We start from the raw sequence: 22,659 nt of genomic DNA, 5'->3' as shown, positions 1-22,659 counted from the left end.
ATCCCTCTACTTTCTCTTACTGCCTCTCCCTCTCACTCTCCCCCTTCCCAGCCCCCACCCCCTTTGGTGCCATTGATGTCTTACCACCACAGTATTCTTTTCCAGATAGTAAGTCATATGTATACCGATATTAAGTATGATAAATTCGTAAAGTTACTAAGTCTGCGAGCATAAGCAGCCCGTTTCACTAGCAGAACCAGCCCCGTTTCAGGGAAGCCCTTCCATCCTCACCTCCTTTGGTGCCCTTTGGTGCTAGTGATGTCTTACCCCAAACAGTATTCTTTTCGAGATAGTAAGTGATATGTATACCAGCTTTGGTTGGAATTGCTCAGTGTTTTTCAGAGTTATGCTGGAACATACATGTATACAGATACATATATATATATATATATATATATATATATATATATATATATATATATATATATATATATATATATATATATTCCCTCCTGGTCATGTTTTCCCTATGGCGAAGACTGGCAGCAGGAGGAATAGCATTCCAGTTTCTCAGCAAGTCTTTATTGGTTAGGTTGCTAGCCGTCATTGCTGACTCTAACAAACACTCATTGGCCTGGTGTTCGGTCGGCCATAAGTGATCTACATACTTAGCAAATACGAGCCAATCGTGGCCCCTTGCTTCACGGCAAGGACTTTGGTTGAATGCACCTTTTATGTATAATAAGAAGGAAGAAAACGTGCTTGTAAGATATTGTCCTTGATAGATTAGCAACATTACTTTTAAAATCCCAAACATGTATGGAACTTACTGTCAGAAAAATAAACATGAATATTCATATAGAACTGTCCACAAGAATAAGGCCTTTTGAGCACCTAAGGGAGAGCACTTTGAATACTGGTTATATATATATATATATATATATATATATATATATATATATATATATATATATATATATATATATATATATATATATATATATATATATACACATACATACATACATACATAATATGCATACATACACATATATATGTAGGCATATGTACACTCGGCAAGAAAAGTGAAGATACAGTTTTTTTAAATCTTCGGACATATATTGCTCAATAATGCGACATCTGGCAACTTTAGAAAGGGGAGGAGCTTCAGTCTTACGTGTGTTGGTTTTTTGCTTGACCTCCTATAACTTTCAATCATATTCTATGATTCTGACATCATTGATACTTAAATGCAGTAGTAAGCTTTACAGTATTCGTTCAAGTTGTAATCTGCAGCGACAGTTCTGAGCAAACTAAACATTTTTCGACTTAACATACCATTTAACCTTACACAAATGAAATTTATGACACCACAATGAACGGAATGCTTGCATAATCGGAAACGCGATCTTCCATAGTGATATCAAGAGTTAAATTTGAGCAATGTCCAAGGAAAAACGTAGGGAACAATAAAGGAACGAATGCAATGTTACGATGAGAGAGAGAGAGAGAGAGAGAGAGAGAGAGAGAGAGAGAGAGAGAGAGAGAGAGAGAGAGAGAGAGTTGCTGTTGTGTAAGCCTAGGCCTACAGTATATGTAGAGCTACTCATTTCATTTTTTTTTTTTTTTAGAGATTGAGCGATACTATATTTGTATAGTATGTTTTAGCAATGGAAAGAGAGAGAGAGAGAGAGAGAGAGAGAGAGAGAGAGAGAGAGAGAAACTATGGTAACGTCAAGAAACATCCAGTTACCTGTGTTTTCCCGCCGAATCGCTCCACACATCATGGAGAACGCTCTTGCGGCTTTAAATAGATTTGGTCAACTTACCGTAGCTGTCGCAACATTTACTGCCATTAATTCCAGCTGACATTTAACACCGTTAAATATTGCCGTTCTGATAAATAGTACTACACCGAGATATCCACACACTATCTTTTAGATCTCTATGAACGAAGTCATCTGAGAAATTCTGATTACTTCGGACATGCATGGTGTTTTTAAGTATCTGAACGTTTTTATTTTGCAGATTTAACATATATGATATAATTTGCATTGTATTTTCATATTCTAGGGTAAATTTACCGGGATTATGTGTTTTCTGTAAGAAAAAAATTAAAATTCGATGAACGAAATCTAAAGAAAACTGTATCTTCACCTTTCTTGCCGTGTGTACACACACATATATACAATATATATAATATATATATATATATATATATATATATATATATATATATATATATATATATATATATATATATATATATGCATTGTGTGTGTAAATAATTAACTTAGATGTACCCTGGTCACACTGAAAATGTCAATGTAATGTATTAGAAAAAAGGGTTGAAATTGGCATGTAAGATAATGTGCCATATTTCCAATAAATAATAACACCTGAATCTCTTTTAATGTGATTTTTGGTTACTTAAGTATGGAAGAGAAAGAGAGAAAAGAGAGAGAGAGAGAGAGAACTCTCTCTCTCTCTCTCTCCCTTTCTCTCTCTCTCTCTTAGGTGAAAACGGAAGCTTTACTAACTATTCGACCCAAGATACAAAAAGCAGCTCCTACGCCTCCAACATCTGACGTTTCTTAAGTTGATCACTATTTCTCTCTTGTGATTTTCCTCGGAAATCACCTGCAATTATCCAGCCACAGCGCTTTCCGTTAATCTCGGAAAGTTGACTTGGTTCGAGGAGTCGTGCGTCGTTCGTCTTAGTTTCGCCAGATTTCTGATATTAAAAAGTCCTGATGAGGAGGGTCGCAGGAACCCACGAAGGCCGGCTTCAAGTTTGGGCGTTATTTGATAGATAAATAGATAGAATATACAATTTAGGCCGAAGGCCAAGCGCTGGGGTCTATGAGGTCATTCAGCGCTGAAAGGAGAACTGAGAGTAAGAGGTTTAAAGGGTGTAACAGGAGGAAAATCTGGCCGTTGCACTATGAAACATTGGTAGAAAAGGGTGGCAAGTAAGATGGAAGAGGGAGCCTTACTTGAGGGTCTGGTGTATTCGGCCCTACTCGTGGAGCTAACTACTTCCCATGTTAAAAAAATTAAAATAAAATAAAAAACTGTGGCGATCTTTATTTTAACAACCAACTTCTTTGTATAGTTACGTGCCGAGTGGATTTTTGTTTTCAACTGTTCGCATAGTTTTGTTCTTTGCTCCTAAAATGAGCTTTGCCTTGATCCTTCCCCGTGCTGGATTACTCTTTATCGATTCAATAGCTTGTTGTGGGCATGTGTGAATGAGGAAGATTTTTTTGTCAGTAAATAAAAATTGCTTGTTTATCAAAAAGTATATTTTCGTTGACTTCATTTAATTTTTTCACATTCGATCATTTTATCAAAACTATTATTATCAGTACTTCAAGTAATATTAACAGTGGCAGAAGTACATCATTCATGTTTTTTTGATGGCTAAAATGGATAATCTCTGATAGTCCTCCGTCCATAGCCCGGAAGGTGAAAGTCCTGTTTGTTCGCTTCATCAGGAAAGTAATTCTTCCCAAAATCTTGGAATTTTCTTCCTAAATTCCCAGTGCGTCTCTGTTTTGAGATTCTGCCTTGCAAGAGAACAAGGAAAAAATCTTAATAAAACATACCCAGGTATTTTTATTTGAGGTATATGTTATTCTTAGTTTGGTTATATTAACTGATTTTTTTACGACTTCCTTCACCATTTTACCTCACAGCTAGCTTCAACTTTCATGAGTGGTGTAAGTGCGCATAATGAGACCGACAGACAGGAGAGGTGTGGTCTGGGCTTCTCGTGTTTATAGAAACGTACATATGTTGCAATGAGAGAGCACTATCAGTCTCTAAAAACCGGAAGCTTAGAAAATACCCAGTTATTCTGATATCTTTTGAAGAAGTAATGATACACGATCTTTCAAGTTGCAGTATCTTTTACAAGTCTGATTGTGCCTTTAGTTGAAAGCTCTGCAAGCTCTCTTCTAATAATGAACTGGAAAGGAATCCTGGGTGTAAATTGAGAATACTGTAATGATCCCATTGAAAATTAATCTTCTGTCATGACGGGCTTATTATACGACTTTTCCCCCTTGGGGAAACTACTCTTTAGTCAAAGCATATAAAGAGGCTTATTCTGAATAGTTCCTCGATGGAAGAATCGGTACAGTTGTCGGCTAGTACTCGCTAGGCCCGAGTTCGAGTCTCCGGCCGGCTAATGAAGAATTAGAGGAATTTATTTCTGGTGATAGAAATTCATTTCTCGCTATAATGTGTTCGGATTCCACAATAAGCTGTAGGTCCCGTTGCTAGGTAACCAATTGGTTCTTAACCACGTAAAATAAGTCTAATCCTTCGGGCCAGCCCTAGGAGATTTGTTAATCAGCTCAGTGGTCTGGTAAAACTAAGATATACTTAACTTTGAAAATTTTCAGATATTCTTCACTGAGAAGACAAGAACAGATATAAAGGCTCAAAACAACTTTATAAATGGTTAATACATTTACGTTTGGTGAGCTTACAATTCTTATGACCTGCGATACATTATGACCAACATTACGTGCGCATGCTTAGTAACAGAATCCATGCATGTGTTCCAGAGCCTAAGGGATTTGCTTTTATGGAAAAAAAATCCTCAAGTGCCACTACACTTCTTGTATATTTTTGTTTTTCTTTTCAACCTCCACTCTTTTGAAACCATTTGACTTTCCTACCTCGCTTCTTGCTTACTTTTCTTGGTAAAATTTTGCCTCAAAGAGGCACGTGACGTCATTGCAGATTCTGGCTTTGTCAACAGAGGATTCATAATTGGAGGCTATTATGGTATTTATAAGCCGACCTCATTAGGGGTCAGTTGTGTACTGTATATACTGAGAACAATTATGAATCTAATGAGATACAATACATTTTAATTTTTTTCATAAATCATTACATTATATATATATATATATATATATATATATATATATATATATATATATATATATATATATATATATATATATATATATATATATATATATATAACACACACACACACACACACACACATATATATATATATATATATATATATATATATATATATATATATATATATATATATATATATATATATATATATATATATAGACGGACCCTAGATTAAAGACGGCCAGTGTGCGTGGTATGGCGTTGAAGTGGATGAAGGGCCTTATGTGGACCTCTACAGCCAACGAAGCTATTTTACAATCCTTTGAGTATGTTAGATATATGCATAAATTCAGTAAACCAACATTCCTGTTGTTGTGCATTGTTGTTGTTTACTTTAACAACCGTTTGCTTGTTGCTGTTGTCAACCTTGCCGAAGTCACTTGGCTTTACGGGGAGTTAAATACCTGCCTCCGTACTGTGTGTACCTACTTTTGGAGACTTAATAAAGACACCATGTAGCGGTTCGTTTCTCTTCTCACCGACTTATCATTTGGCGACGAGGATGGCTACTAATATCGGCAACATTGAACCTTTTGAAGAGGGAGAAGACTTCAACGCATGGTGTGAGCGTTTTGACTGCTTCCTGCACTTGAACAAGATTACAGCAGAGAGTGAGTGTCGAGCTGCGTTTCTGACTTTGGTTGGGAAGTCGTCTTATAACCTCATCCGTGATCTGGTTTCTCCAGAGGTGCCTACTGCCAAGAGCTATCATCAGTTGAAAGAAATTTTGACTAACCATTTTGAACCCAAGAAAAACAAGTCTGCTGAGAGGTTAAAATTTCACCGGCGCTACCAGAAGGAGGGAGAAAATATAGCTGCTTATGTTGCTGAACTGAAGAAAGGAGCCAAGAATTGCATATTTGGCAGCTACCTGGAAGAAGCTCTCTGTGATCAGTTTGTTGTTGGGATCTCTTCCGAGAAAATTACAGTTAAATTGTTGGCTGAAAATGATTTAAATTTTAAGAAAGCAGTTGGTATTGCATGCAGTATGGAGATGGCTGAGCTCCACTCGAGGAATATGCAGCAGGGAATTGCCGAGAATTGCAGTGTATATAAAGTCAAGACTAAGTGTTGGCGATGCAACAGAAGTTTTCACAAGCCTAATGACTGTAAGTTTCGACATTTGAAATGCTTTTCATGCGGTCGAGTGGGACACACAAGATCAGCCTGTCGCAGTTCTTCGGATGGAGTTGTGCACCAAAACAGGAAAGTAAATGCTGTTTCGGATAGCTGTGTCGAGGATGATGTTCGGTTGACGGCAGCAGAGTTTAGTCTTCAGGATACAGCGGAATTGGATGCGGGGGTCCTTCAAGTCGCTTGTACGAGTATAAATAGGGTGTCTCCACCACCCATTAGATTGTACCCTGTTGTTAATAATGTCAAAATCTGTATGGAGTTGGATACTGGAGCCGCAGTTTCTATTCTTTCTGCAAATGAACTAAGGAGACTTCCAGGTATCAAGATTCGGCCTTGTGAGACTACCTTGACTACCTACACCGGCGGCTGTGTTGCAGTTGTTGGAGAAGCGGAAGTTAAAGTTCAGTATGGCGGCTATCGTGGTATTTTGCCAATTATTGTTACTAATTCTAATAATGTATCCTTGTTTGGTCAGGACTGGTTAACTGTAATTCAGATTGATTGGGTTAATATTTCCAAGTCAATTAAACATGTTTCAAATTCTTGTAGTTTAGAATTGGATCATATTCTAGCTAAAAATGAGGAGGTTTTGGGGATGATCTGGGAAGTTTCAGAGGTGTAAAAGCGAAAATTAAGTTGAAGGAAAATACAAGTGCACAATTTTTTTAAACCTAGATCCGTTCCTTATGCTTTGAAGGAAAAAGTTACTCAGAAACTAAATAGTATGGTAGAAAATGGGGTGTTGGAACCAGTAAACTGCAGTGAGTGGGCCTCTCCTCTTGTTATTGTACCGAAGCCAAATAATGATATAAGGTTATGTGCTGATTTTAAAGTTACTATTAATAAGCATATAGAGGTTGACTCTTATCCATTACCAAAACTATCAGACATTTTTGCTAGTTTAAACGGAGGGACTATTTTTTCAAAATTGGATCTTTCAAGAGCTTATGAGCAATTGGAAGTAGATGAAAGTAGCAGATATCTATTAACAATAAATACACATTTGGGATTGTTCCGTTTTAAACGTCTGCCATATGGAGTAGCATCAGCTGTTGCTATTTTTCAGATGGAAATGGAAAAATTACTGGGAGGTATTCCAGGTGTAGTGGTGTATTTGGATGATATTTTGATTTGTGGTCGCACTCCAGCTGAACATTTTGAGAGACTTAAAACAGTACTAGAGAGATTGAAGGGTAGGGGCTTAAGACTGAGAAAAGATAAGTGTTCGTTTTTGAAGGAGAGTGTTAGTTATTTGGGATATATAGTAAGCAGGGATGGATTAAAAACTTGTCCAGATAAGGTTGCTAAGATTTTAAATTTAAAAGAGCCTAAAAAATGTAACAGAGCTTAAGTCTTTTTAGGATTAGTAAATTATTATGGTCGGTTTATAAAGAACCTTTCAACGATAGTAAGTCCCTTAAATAAGCTTCTTAGAGCTAATGAGAAGTGGTTATGGACAGCAGAGTGTGATAATTCTTTTAAAAATCTCAAGGCAATTTTAGCTGATGCACCCGTGTTGGCGCATTATGATGTAAAAACCCCTGTGGAATTAGAATGCGATGCTTCATCTGTTGGTATAGGGGCCGTGTTAACACACATATTTCCTAATGGGGAGGAGCGTCCCATAGCTTATGCAGCACGATCTCTTAGTGCTTCTGAGAGGAATTATTCTCAAATAGACAAGGAGGCCCTTTCTCTTGTATATGGTGTCAAATATTTCACCAGTATTTGTATGGTAGGAATTTCACCTTGGTTACTGATCATAAGCCTCTGTTGGCGATACTGAGTCCGAAGGTTGGGCTCCCAACTCTAGCAGCTGCTAGATTGCAACGTTATGCCATTATTTTATCAGCATACACTTATGATCTGGAGTTCCGGGTATCCCAAAGGCATGCAAATGCAGACGCCTTGTCTAGACTCTGCAATAACTCAGAGAGGTTGGATGTCAGGGATGAGTCTTCAATATTCAATATTGAACAACTAGATAAAATCCCTGTCAACTCCCGAGACATACGTTTTGCAACGAGAACCGACCCTATTTTATCCAAGGTGTATGAATATGTTATGTCTGGGTGGCCTCATTTCGTTGAGGAGGAGTTGAAGCTTTTCAAGAGCAAAGAATTAGAATTAACTGTTGAAGGTGGTTGTGTACTATGGGGTCGAAGAGAGAAGTACCCTTGGCACATCGCAAAGCAGTTTTGAGAGAATTGCATTCTGGACACCAAGGTATTATTAAAACAAAATCCTTGGCTCGATTGCATGTATGGTGGCCTGGAATAGACAAAGACATTGAGAGCTTGGTGCTGGGTTGCACTGCTTGTCAAAGTGTTAGAAATAAACCTAGTCCCGCCTCTTCATCCATGGGAATGGCCTGGTGGACCTTGGCAAAGAATTCATCTGGATTTTGGGGTCCCTTCTTGGGTAATTTTTATCTTGTTATCATTGATGCTTATTCAAAGTGGATGGAGGTAGAGGTCATTAGTTCAACGAGTAGTTTAAACACAATTGGTATTTTAAGAGAGAAGTTTGCTTCCTATGGCATTCCTGATATAATAGTTTCGGATAACGGAACTGCCTTTACTTCATCAGAGTTTAGCATTTTTACCAAGGCTAATGGGATACGTCATATTTTTCTGCGCCATACAAACCATCAACTAATGGAGAAGCCGAGAGGGCCGTGCAAACTTTTAAAAAAACCTTAGAAAGGTGAAAGGAAGGAAAATCTAAAACTAAAGCTTTGTCAGTTTTTAATGCAATATCGCATTACACCACATGCAACAACTGGTCTAACTCCAACCGAGCTTTTTTTAAAACGTCATATCAAAACAAGATTGGATTTGCTTAAGCCTGATAAAGAAGCTGAAATGAAAAGGAAGCATGAGACACTGATTTCGGATTAAGTTTTGCTCGGGGATCACCTAAGTGGGAGAATGGTGTTATTGTCGGACAGACTGGTCCAGTTTCATACACAGTAAGGGTTGGGGAAAAGGTGTGGCGTCGATATATCGACCAGCTTGTTGCTGTTCCTGAATTTCAGTATTCTGACGGTTCCATAACAAATGATCCTTGCTTAAGCTCAGAGGAAAGGTATGAAAACAAATTTTCTGATTATTGTTTAGAGGAACAGTCACCACTGGGAGAATCTGTAACTGAGGACTTGAGTAAGTCCAGTTCCGACAGTTCATCTAAGGGGGGAGGTGAGCCTTTGTCTGTGACTTTGGATGATCATGTAACTTTAACTCAGAACTCCACCAGTGAGAGGCGTTACCCATTAAGAGAACGTCGTCCGCCGGACAGACTTACGTATTCTTGATGCTGTTATTTTAAGTGTTGTAAAAAAAAAAAAAAATAAATAAATTTTATATAATTAATAAAGTTCCTAACCCGTACTTTGGATTTTTACAGAATTACGAGTTCTTGAATGAAGGATGTATTTTACTTATTGTAACTGTACTTATTGTAACTGTGCTGTATTTTACTATAGTGTTTTAAGTAATGAAAATTTTCTGTGCTTTTTATGTTAGCGCGGAGGAGTGTTGTGTATTGTTGTTGTTTACTTTAACAACCGTTTGCTTGAACAAAAGTAGTGTGCTTGCTAGTCTATAAGGCTTGCATATATACCAGTATGCTTTGGTTATTAGATGGTTATTATCCTTCAGACGGGCAACTTTTTTTTTAATCTTTAATGGTTGAATCCACTAGTATTAATTTACATGGTTCGTTCTCGATAAATGCTTAGAGAGAGAGAGAGAGAGAGAGAGAGAGAGAGAGAGAGAGAGAGAGAGAGAGAGAGAGAGAGAATTATCTGTACTTGAAGAAGATTCTCCTGTTAATGGATTCCGAAGTCTTGCTTTGGATCTTCAATAAAGCCTTCAGGCTTCGAGATCTATCCTAAGCTGCTCTTTGAGATGAGGTTTCAGGTACACAAGTCAATATTGACCAGATGCTTCTTGGGCCCAGACGCCAGAGAAAGAGAGAGAGAGCGAGAGCGCGAGCGGAAGGCAGAAGAAGAGGAACAGAGGAGGAGGAGGGGAGGGGGAGGGAGTGGGAAGGGGAAGGGGAGGTGGAGGTGGAGGCAGGGGGGGAGGAGGAGGAGGAGGAGGAGGAACAGAATTTCAGATGAGTAAGGTTAGTTGTTATGAGATGGCAAAGTTAGAAAACGTGAAGATTGGGATGTAATGAATCATCTTCCAGATATAAGAAAAAAAGAGAAAAATAATATTCATTAACCCTAATATTTCATGCAATAATAATCATAATGAAGACGCAATTTCGTTGATTCTTTGGTACTATAATAAGATGAGAGAGATAACAGAAATGTTCTTGCAAAGTATAGTAACAAATAAGACCAATATTGTTCCTATCCAAACATACGACCAATACAGAGCAGAAATGGTTGACAATGTTGATATCCGCTTTCTTTTCACTGACTTCCTGCATCACACCATTAATAAAGATATTGAATACCCTCGGAGACATGACACGCTTTGTCCAAGACCAACTTTTACACCATACCATGGCCATACAATCTAACAAATGCCACGCTACCACTGTAAAAGCTTTTAATCGCTCTCTACACCTCATCTTCTATAACACATTTTCAGCATCTTCCTAATGGCTTTCTATAAATTCTGTCATTTTCTAGCACCACATACAGAAACTTCTGACTTTACTTTCAAATTTCTCCTACAACTGCATCTTAATCTAAACCCGATCAACACATCCTCTCCATATTCTAAAGCCGTACTGTTTCCTTCCCTGTCAGTCCTATTATCTGTTTTATTTTCTGAAATAAACCCTGCCATAAACTTTTCCTTGTAGTTTAGGTAACGGCGTGCCCCTATAATTATTACATATTACCTTTATTGACATACAGAGGCTTAATCATCTCTCTCCTAAATACCAAGATATGCCTCACAAACTCTGGTATGGCACTTAATCCCTATATTACCACTCTGCAACGCCACCTTACTGGTAATCCCATCAACTCTCGAGTCTATCCATTTTTTAGTACGTCGGTTACCCTTCTCAAGTCCTTAAAAGTCACTTAAACGAGGATTATTGTTCTTACTCTAGCCCTTTTCTCCTCTGTGTCATTCTTCTATGTCTCACCTCCATCCTCCATATTAAACAAAATTTAAAATACTTTATCAACTAAAGACTTCAATAACTTCTGGCAGCACTTTCCCATTCGAGAGAGAGAGAGAGAGAGAGAGAGAGAATACTTAAATAGGTTTCAGCATTTATGAAAGAACAAGACCAGCCTTGCCTACCCGGCTACAGCTTGAGGGCGAAAGACCTCTAGAAAGGCAATGGGCCGTGCCAATTATAATTTCTGATGCATAATCGCCCGATTTATTGGGCAGGTGAAGAGGAAAATGGTAGTGAGACGAAGAAAAAAATATAAAAGAATGACCAAAGGGTCTAAAACTGCGTTGAGAGAATGACTGCATTGCTGACGGGTGGTATTTATTGCGTTCCCTTCCTTAGAGTTTTTTCTCATGGTGGCTTCAAGTCATTTCTTTCAGTTTCAAAAAAAGGAAATTGCTATTTGGGTTTGTATCTTTTTTCCATTGAAAATGTTTCATATTTCTTTTTTTGCGTCCTTCAGCTAAAACTTTCCATTGTTTTTAGTTCCTGGCGTTGTTATTCAATTACGGAATAAAGGTTATCAGAAATACAGGGATGAGTAAAACATCTTTCGATTTTGCTTGGGACAACGCAAAAGTCGTAGTATTTTATCTCTCTCTCTCTCTCTCTCTCTCTCTCTCTCTCTCTCTCTCTCTATTCACATAACATTGTTAAATAAAAGGATTTCGATTAATACCAAGGTCGAGAAGTCAGATGACAAAATGAAAAGAATACGAGAAATACGGAAACTGTTGCGTTAATCCACTCCAATTGTCATTTTTTCCTGGATTTTTTTTCTTTTAGAGGTCCTACTGATTGTATATTTTTTCTAGTTCTCTAGGAATATTTACTTTTAGTTTTACAAAAAAAAAAAAAACTAATTTTAAACTTTCATATAATGAAAGACACTTTTTGCAGAACTCTACTACACTGGTTTGATTCTTATTGACTGTGTTATCATAACACCTTTTAATTATTACTGAATTGTTTAAAGTTATTATTTAACTTGATGATGTTCTTAGTACTCTCACGTGCACTATTTCCTTTTTTATTTGAATATGGCTTGTCCGACAGAAAGCCTTTAAAGGGAGTGATGGATGGTGAAAATTTCAGCTTGGAGACCACACAACAACACGAACGACGTTGAGTTACCAAATGGTTGATCTCGGGTAAATATTTTAGGACATTTATTTAAATAAGAGTAGGGCATTAGGCAGGAAGCAAAAAATTCATACATGAAAACATATTCTTTTTTTATTTCTTTCGTATTTATATACCATCCGATAACAGGTACGTTATTGGATGGTATATACGCTAATGAGCTGTCTTTTTGAGTTAGGGGTGGTTGAGGAGGGCCTAGGGTGGGTGGGTACAATTTGTTCTCGCCTAAACCTCTCATATTAATAAAAAGATGGTTCTGTAGGTAATGCTGTCACGTTTAATTACATCCGAATTGCCGGGGATTTTACAGATGCAGAAAATAATAACGTTATATATATATATATATATATATATATATATATATATATATATATATATATATATATATATATACGTTATTTTCTGTATCTGTAAAATCTTATATATGTGTGTGTTTTATATATATATATATATATATATATATATATATATATATATATATATATATATATATATATATATATATATACATATATATATATATTCAGCTAAGGCCACAGGAAAATTAAAAGAACGGAGTAATAAGCTTTTCGTGTTATTTCAACACATTTTCGAGGTACAATCGAAAAAGTGTTGAAATAACACGAAGCGCTTGGTATTCCTTTCTCTTATTTTTCCCGTGGCCTTAGCTGAACATATTGCCACACGCTATTTAGTGACATATAAGCAAACTATGTATACACACACGCACACATATATATATACACAGTATATATGTATATGTATATATATATATATATATATATATATATATATATATATATATATATATATATATATATATATATATATATATATATATATATATATATATATATATATATATATATATATAGTGTATGTGCATACACTTTCAGTATCACTGTCAACAGTAGGAATACCGCACATCATAAACAGGGCGTGTGCATAAATATCCTAAAATGAAAAAAAAAGGACCTGTCGCATACATTAACGTGTCCATATAAAGATTTTATCTCCGCTGATCCAAAAAGAAAAAAATTAGCGTCAGAAACACGAATGATGTCGTTTATAATGGGTAAATATAAAAAATGGAATTGCCAACCACAGGGCGTAGCAATTTCCTTAAGATCATGCCTAAAGAAAAATAACGCGTTTAACTTGGGTATGGTGGGTCGTTAGAGGTACAGTTGTAAATGAATTATACCCGAACCATTCGAACAAAATAAGTGTGAAGAACAAAAAGCAAATAACGATAATGTCACGCCTCTCTTATTAACACCAGGCTGCCAAGGCCAGTGTTGAAAGACTTAACTATTAATACTGCCTTTTCTTGAAAGTGAAATGCTACAGATCTATGCATTAATTTCTTTCATATTTTTCTTTCATAGTCTAAGCCTAGTAAAAAAAAATTCAGAGTAATCTCAGGGTAAAAGTCAAGGTCATACGTAGAGTCCAAAGATCAAAAAGCACTTTCCCTTGACCATGACTTTTAAAGCATATAAAACAAAGGCTTCACATTTAATATTTTTAGTTCATTTATGAAGCCGATGTATATTGTGAGGAGCGGATTGGCAGAACTTTGCAATGTCCGAAAACTCTTGTTATTTATTAAGATTTTGCAACATCAAAATCTCCATTTCAGATAAATTTGCCTTTTCCGAGGTAGAGCTGTTGTTACACAGAAAAGCGTTGCTTGATAAAATTTCGACTTAAGATAACAGAGAGATACACTGTGTTCTTTATATCAAATATTAATATTGTTATCTTCTTGTTTTCGGAAATATCTTGAAATATCACTTACAACTAACTGTAATTCGGTATTTTATAGTTCAGTTACAATAAAACCATTCCTCAGTTATTAGCATCGCGCATATCTTGATGAGCATAAGTACATTCCTAACGAACAGTTTCTCCTTTTATTATTATTATTATTATTATTATTATTATTATTATTATTATTATTATTATTATTATTATATTTACATACCACTAGATGTTCTAACAATAAACATTACTGTCATAATACTTCCTGGTTAATAATCCGTGTCAGAACTCAACTTTCAACCAAAGCATGAGGAAGAGTTCATCTGAGATATATTTGGTCCAATGGCCACGGAAGGGTTCGGCTTTCATGCACGACGGTGCATCTCTTAGCGAGCGTCTGACGTTTGAACGAACAGTCTCTGCCAGGCAAGATTTGGTTGGTACACGGCTTCATGTATAAATATTATGTCAATTAATGCGCAAAATAGTTCCAGCATATAAAAGCATATCCGCTGTTTTTAATTCTAGTTATTTATTAGATCATTTAATGCACTACTTTTAAAAAAAAGTAAGATTTTAAAATTTTTATTTACTCTTCAACTGCAATAAACATATGTGTTCATTGCAAAATACCACTACTTCATCTTCAGTTGGGATTAAATATTTTGTCTTAGTTTTAACCTAATAGAATTTTTGTTGAATGGTAACGAAATAAATTTGCTAATACTACGATAAAACTGCTTAAAGTAATGTCTCTTTGCATACAAGATTTAAACTTCAGAAAACTATTCATACTTTGAAGAATTTTCAAACAAATATAAACAGATTACGGGCGTTTTATAATAAATAAAGGAGAAAATGTGAATGTTATGAATTGTTTGTAAGGTTTATGATGAGTAAGAAGTTATAAAGCTACGATGAAGTGGTTTGTGCCAGTGTGCCATCACCTTCATAGATATGAGAAACTTAGAATTATGTGAAACCTTAGAATCAGTGACTAATTTTATCATGTATCAGGCAATGTTCTACATTTTTACGCTTTTCTTTATAGCATTTCGACGAACGGTTTCAAGGAAAATTAATAAGTAACTATGCAGAAGACTTGCATAACTCCAGTATTCTGCAATCTGATGTCGAAGTAGCTTCTCATACACTCCTGAACTTTAGAATCTCTAACAGATGCCCTTACTTTTAGACAAGCAATGTCCATCAGAATAGCTTTCACAGCCAAGAATTGGAAGTATGAGAAATGGGTGGGAGCAGAGAGAAAGTTTCATAAAAGCTTAGAAAACGGTATATTCTGCAACTGCACGCCTGCAATGTTAGTTTTCAAAGTTTTTCTCTTGATCTGTATAGGAGAGGATAAGTCCCTATTTTATACCGTAAGTTAAGGGAGTATTTAGCGCAAGTGAATGTTCCTTAACATTAAGTAATTATTTTTACGAAATTTGTTTCAGGTATCGAGTATATATATATATATATATATATATATATATATATATATATATATATATATATATATATATATATATATATATATATATATATATATATATACTCGTTTTATTCTGATAATATAGAGGCTGAAGTTCCTCGTTTTAGACTAATTTGCCTATCATTCTATGTTCTTATTTTTAATTTTTCCTCTAAAAAATTGTTGGGTGGGACAAAGCAAGAATTTTCTGTAAAACTCGCATATATCTTTTTTTTTTATATAAAATCACGCGACAGCACCTTTAACTCGAATGACAGGAACTACTGGCTTTTCTTGATAAATTTACGGTTTATCCCTTAAATAAGTTTCGGAAATCGACGATATATTTTACCTCATATAGGCGGCAAATTTTACTTTATGGAATTTATTGTGTGTGTTTACCGAATAAGCCACACCGTAAATTATTTCTCGGCAACTTTTCAAAAGTACGTTTAGAGCATATAATACATCAATTTACAAATTGACCACAAACGTAAAAAAATACAATAATGAAAAAAAGTAAACCATTTAAGAAGGATTTCTTATTACGTACTTACCTCATACTTCACGGCCGGCAGATGGACTGGAGTATCAACAGGTGGAAGATTTCTGGGAAATTTCAGGTTCTTGAAGTGATTCCCAAGAATTATAACGGCCATTGTTGGGAACTTACAGAAAAGATTCACTTGAAGATGTTTTTGTAGACTACTGTAAATGAAATCAAAGAAATTAATTTTCATCACAGAATTACAGTAGCCCACACACACACACACACACACACACACACACACACACACACAGACGCATACACAGACACACACGCGCGCGCTCATTATAAAGTGAAAGCGTTCTCAGTGAATATTTCGTCTTACAGAGACATGGTTTCTTATAGTCTTTTGCAATCTTGCTAATAAAATGAGATCAAGGTGAATGAGGTTTGGGTGTGAGGTGTTTGTTTGGATGTGACTTTAGGTTTCTTATTTTTTTCTTTGAAAATGTGAAATGTGTTTTTAGTTACGAATTTATCTGTCTCTTGATTACAGACGTAATTATACCACTAAGAAAATGAAACAAATAATTAGAAATAGCATGACATGCTTTCAACAAAGTCAAATTGAAAATAGCAAACTGAAATTGTTTCGTTCAAAATGTTTATGCAAACGATATTTCGTGCCTGTGATCTTCATCTCATCATGATTAAATTAATTACTCTGAAGATTTTTAGTTCCTTATAAAGTTAAATAGCTTTTGAAAGAGAGCACTCAGATGAGTTTTTCTGCCAGGTAGAGAAAAAAAGATCATGTTTTATTGTTACCACCATTAACTTATAATCGAAGTTTAGACAAGAGTAGTATGTTAGGGAGGTTTTATTACGCGTTAAAACGTTTCTCCGACACATTTAACAGAAAACAATTTTTAAAAGAATGCTATAAGGAAGGAAAATGCCAGAACAGAAACATACTGTCGACTTTTAAATCATGCAGTATTGACAACAAGGAAGACCTCAAAACTTCTCAAGAAATCGCGTTACTTAATTTAAACAAATAAACCTGTTAATCTGTGTAACGAATATAGATCTTTAGCTTAGTGACGGAGATTCTATCCGGATTATAATAATTATTAGAATTTCCAGAGACCAGTGGTTTCACAACGAAGGATTTCAAAATTTAATTCAGAGAAATTGTGTTTAAATTCAATATTCTACAAATTCAGTTTCATTTAGTATGTGATAGGGATTTCTAATTACGCATTTTACGTTTTATGTCCACTCGTTTCATTGGCATTGTTTTAGACGAACGAAACTTTTACAGCTCTAACAACAGAAAATTTATTTCCATATTTATTTTAACTGTATTATCGTCGTTTGCGTCACTTCATCTTAAGCTTTGGTTTTTCCGGGATAAAATTATTTTATTTTAGATATATGGTCTTTCTACACAGTGACGCAGACAGATGACTTTTTTTTTTTTTCTCTCTGAATTACCCGATGACGAACCAAACCTTAAGTGTTGCTAAAATTTCCTAACAAAGGTTTGCTCCACTGACTTGTCAGGTCTTTTATAGGAATGAACATAACATTTCTCCAGTGAGGTTTTTTTATTCGTAACTTTAATAGTTGATGGATGAATGTAAGGCGCTTTTAATGCTTTTAATGAGTAGGAAACGCGTTGAACTATGTACAAAACATATGTATACATTGCTTAAGTGCATTTTAGCGACGGATTGTAGACAAGAAGAAAGATTCCATGTTCAGTGTATAGATATAATACTAAAGATATGTCAAAGAAAACCTTACGTTTCATGACGGCAAAACTAACCTTCAACTGGATGCTTTCCCAACTCTGAAACTGATGTCCCCAATTCACAAAATTGCTTGCAGTCGGGTGCAGATTGAAATGGCATTCAAGAACGACCTTCAATAAAGACCTGCCTGTCCATGTGATTGAAAGCAGCTCACCTGGAAAAATTATAAACGGACTCAAAAGTGTTGTCAGCATGAGAGTAAAGGACATGGACCCTGATTTTAAGCCCTTATTTTAATGATTCTAAGATGGATGTTTCGTGGATTATATTTCATGGAAAGAACCGTAACACGTGACCATGAACAACCGGATTTTTAAGTTTATACTAACTGCGTTTTTTTTTTAACTTGTCTGACAGTTACCATTATAATTAATTTTGATATATATACATTAAATAAAGGCTAACCTGGAACGCTATATGGTTTTCATTCATCATTGTTTTGAGCCTCATCATGTTCCTACATTGCTTTTGCTGACACATAAGACTTTCATAAGTTGGCCTATTCTGTTAAGAAAATGGAAATACTGATTCAAATTAAATACTAATTTCAGAAGGAGAAAACAGCCATTCACTTTTCAGCTGAAAAGGGCGTAACGATACATGATCAGAAAGTTTGCCTCACCATCCTCTGCCAACCAATAGGTGTTCAGAGATAGATCATAGGCCTGGAGAAATGACTAAAGCCTTTTACCTAAGAAACCAAGGTGTTTCTGTTGAATTTACTCGCGAATTACGTACCCACGGTGGAACGTAGTCATTTTGAATAAGCAATTCTGAAAACCGACGGAAAAACAGTGGTGCCATTACCTTCTTTACATCTTATCAGGAAAAACAGATATAGTTTTTAAAACCACAGTTAATATAATTGTGCTCTTGTGTGAAATTGAATTCTCAAGGGAACTCCGTAAGTCCCCTGCATCCTCGGCAAGCGGAGTCTATTTTGGTATGCGCCTGAAAGCAGTGGAAAATGAAGTGTTCTCTTTTTCCGGCGTCTTTTTCTTTTCATTTAATTGAAATAGCGTGCCTCGACATCTCCCTTTGGTGTAGGGAGCTTGGACATAAAAACTACGGTATGCAAATGGATCTTCCATGACGGTAGCACATCGTGACCCAAAGGTATAGAGAGAGAGAGAGAGAGAGAGAGAGAGAGAGAGAGAGAGAGAGAGAGAGAGAGGAGAGAAATACATACATATATGATTATATATATATATATATATATATATATATATATATATATATATATATATATATATATATATATATGTATATATTTATGTATATACATATATATATTACACACACACACACACACACACACATATATATATATATATATATATATATATATATATATATATATATATATATATGTGTGTGTGTGTGTGTGTATTCATTTAAAGCATTAAAAAAGATACCTCTTCATTTCTCAAACGCTTTTATGTTATATAAACTTATGGTTATTATTAAAATGCTATAATATTTCTATAAGATATATGCTTGCACACGCGGATATGTGTGGTGTATATATATATACATACATATATATATATATATATATATATATATATATATATATATACATACATATACACACACATTAAAACTGCATGGTATCATGCCGATACTTGACAATGAGGACTGTTAGTTCTAGAAAGCTTATAACTTTTCCTGAATAAATATCTCAGCTAGATACCATCCAGTTTTTATGAGGTCCTGTTGGTAACTGTATTAATGCACAGAATTCTTGTGTAAGTGATGAAGTTAATACACACATACACCCACATGTAATATATGTGTGTTTTTTTGTGTGTATTTTTGCGCGTGTGTGTATGTGTGTGTGTGTGTGTGTGTGTGTGAGAGAGAGAGAGAGAGAGAGAGAGAGAGAGAGAGTTGCATGTTGAAATTGGCTGATTTTGAATACCCGGAGTGAATAAGAATGTATTTTAGGGGAAATGCTCAATGTTATGAGACTAATTATACATAATTATGCTTGCTTGGAAAAGGAAATATTTTGACATAAGGATTTGGCATATTATTCGTTAACACAGAATAAACGAGGAGTGGGGAAGTTTGTGATATCTGATAATTACTTTGTTGAAACGCATGTAATGATAATAAAGATAGCTTTAATTAGAGAGGGATGGTTTGGAATGTGAATATGAATGTAATGGAGAAGGGTAAGTTTCGTGAAAAAGAACAGAGATTAGCAAACGGGGAGAGGTGGTGGAAAATGAGCTAGGACTAAAGTTGCATATATGGTGTTGGGGTGAGGAAAGTTAAAAATATCGGGCCAATGAAAATAAACGCACATCTGATATTTGGCCGATATGGAGTTGAAACATTTCAAAAGTGGGGTGATAAAGAATTTTTTTTTTTTTTTTAGAAAATGAAGAATGAGATTTCACGAACAATAAAGGAGAAAAGCATTGAAAAATCGTTAGCGCGCAAGAAAAGTATGGGAAGAAATGCAAACAAGAACTTTAAAAAGGAGAACTTGAATTAAAGTAAGTTAAATATCAAGTGAGATGCCACTTGGCATATAACACCATATGCAAAAGAGGCAAATGGAGAGATGGAGTACTGAGTTACGGGTTATACATAGAAATGAATGATGCAAGAGTGAAAATGACTGAATTTTGTGTATGTGACTGCTGAGGATGTAGTGAGGACATGTAAGAAGGAGGGAGAAAACTGGAGACTGGAAAGGCAACGCTAGTTGATGGGAATGTATATGATAAGGAAGGATACTGGATTGAGATTGCTGACAAGGCTGAGAAAGTAAGTCTGGATGAGAGGAAGGTTCTAAAGAAATGAACTGGAGGAATATTTTTTCCTAGCACAATGAAGAAAGGCAAAATCATTAAATGGACCATAACAAATCTTCCACTACTGTTTTTAGCCATTCAATGTTCTTTCTCTGTCTTTCCCAATAAGAAGCCTATAATGCAAAATCAGTGGTAGGTTTGTGACTGAGAAAGAAAGAAACATATGGAATGATATAGAAAGAGTAGTGGGAGCTTTGGCAAGGAAGAAACATTATAAGAAACTACCTGGTTTTCACATGAAACTGGAGAAAACCTCTGACAGAGCTGGTGGAGATGCATGAAGTTTTAGCACATGGGATTTGTTGAAGGAATCACGTGGTATGTTGACGGTACAAAAGTAAATTAGATATAGAAGTCAGGTAAGAATGAATTATTTTTCCACGGCGTTTGTAAAATTGTATTGATGGAGTGATGACGGAAGTCAAGGTGCACCGTAAGTGGATGCGTAAATTTTGTAAGAGAAGCATTTGTTAACTGACTACTGTTAGTTGATACTTGGGGATTACAAGGATACCTGATGACTGTAAAGAAGCTGCAGATAACGGTAAAAGTATATGAAAAACGATTTCAAGAGGAGAAATCTGAACGTAGTTTTAACCTTTATAGTCTAATGAAGGTTAATGGAAACAATGAAAATGGAGAAATAAGGACCTGGTACAGAATGGAAGTGACTGACTCACACACGAATTAGAGAATAATTGCTACTGATGACAGGAGGCTTGCGAATACAGACGTCACGGTTATATAAAGTGATATAGACGTTCGGAGGTAAGTGCGCGGAAAAGATATGTGCACGGTAAGAAACCATTATTGTAGAAGTGTATGAAAGGGCAAAGAGGCGATACTTTTGTAGCAAATCGAATATCGAGGTCACTGGAAGGCCATTATTGGTGTTTACATATAACAACTATCCTGGGTGATATAACAGAGTTGTGGAATAGAAGCGTACGCATGACAAGTACTAATGTCCCAGGGAAAGAAAAAGATAAGCGTTTGTAAAGATGCACATGTATATCAGTTCAGAAAGTTATAAATGAATCAGTGTTATTATGTAATGCGAGTTTCCATACATCTGTTCACAAATGTCGATGTGTTGACGGAAAGAACTTACACACATCAAACACACGTACAAATAAAACTTTCAGTATATAGAAACTTTGGTGTGCATGTGAGACGTAGGGAGCCTAGCCTCCACAGGAGCCCTTTTAACAGTCAAGTCTTCGCTGGCAATAAGGGAAGAGGAGATAAGAGGATTGCCCTACTTTCCAGGCCAAATGGTGGCCGACAAGACGGCTGTTTATAATAACAAATTTTGGAATTTTCTCTCTCTCTCTCTCTCTCTCTCTCTCTCTCTCTCTCTCTCTCTCTCTCTCTCAATCTGCTGTTTTGATGATGTCATATTTTCATGCTCTCAGTTTTTTTCCACCTCTCTTTCTTTTCCTGGCTATGTGTTAAAAAATTACTCTATAATTTTTCCCCGTATTAAAATTCCTTTCATGTATTTATAATTTTTGAGTAACGAAAATATCTTTCAGTGGTTAATTATTTCTGCCACCATTAATTTGTAGACTCTAGGACTTCCGTATAAAAAGCAAAAAACTTTAATAATATTTCGTACATGTTATTGGAACATTTGTAATTAAAGAAGCACGCTGGAAGAATGAAATGTTAGGAACAGGCCAATTAATTTACATCAAATAATTTAAGGAGCGCTTGCTTTTTAAATTACATAATCAATAGAAACATTCATGAATTAAATTTTTCACGTTAAGGTTTTTCAGTTATATTTTCTTTGAAGTGTGTTTGTCGAATAACACACACACACACACGCACATGTATATATTTTATATATATATATATATATATATATATATATATATATATATATATATAGTAAATACATATATGTGTAATATATATAAATATATATATATATATATATATATATATATATATATATATATATATATATATATA

At 35.2% G+C, this 22,659-nt stretch overlaps 1 long non-coding RNA gene across 1 annotated transcript in view; it reads right to left on the bottom strand.

The window, feature by feature from the left end:
• The window catches only part of LOC136840629 (uncharacterized), a 375,719-nt gene that overhangs the window by 310,616 nt on the left and 42,444 nt on the right, over positions 1 to 22,659 (bottom strand). The window contains exons 2-3 of the long non-coding RNA XR_010853676.1: positions 17,872 to 18,011; positions 16,111 to 16,261 (exon numbers count right to left, since the gene is read on the bottom strand). This is a non-coding gene — a long non-coding RNA (uncharacterized lncRNA). The remainder of the gene's footprint in view (positions 1 to 16,110; positions 16,262 to 17,871; positions 18,012 to 22,659) is intronic.

Source organism: Macrobrachium rosenbergii, chromosome 8 (genome assembly GCF_040412425.1).
Source record: "Macrobrachium rosenbergii isolate ZJJX-2024 chromosome 8, ASM4041242v1, whole genome shotgun sequence".
Taxonomy (NCBI): Eukaryota; Metazoa; Arthropoda; class Malacostraca; order Decapoda; family Palaemonidae; genus Macrobrachium; species Macrobrachium rosenbergii.
Note: the sequence above shows the minus strand (reverse complement) of the source record. Positions and strands in the feature narration are given on the sequence as shown.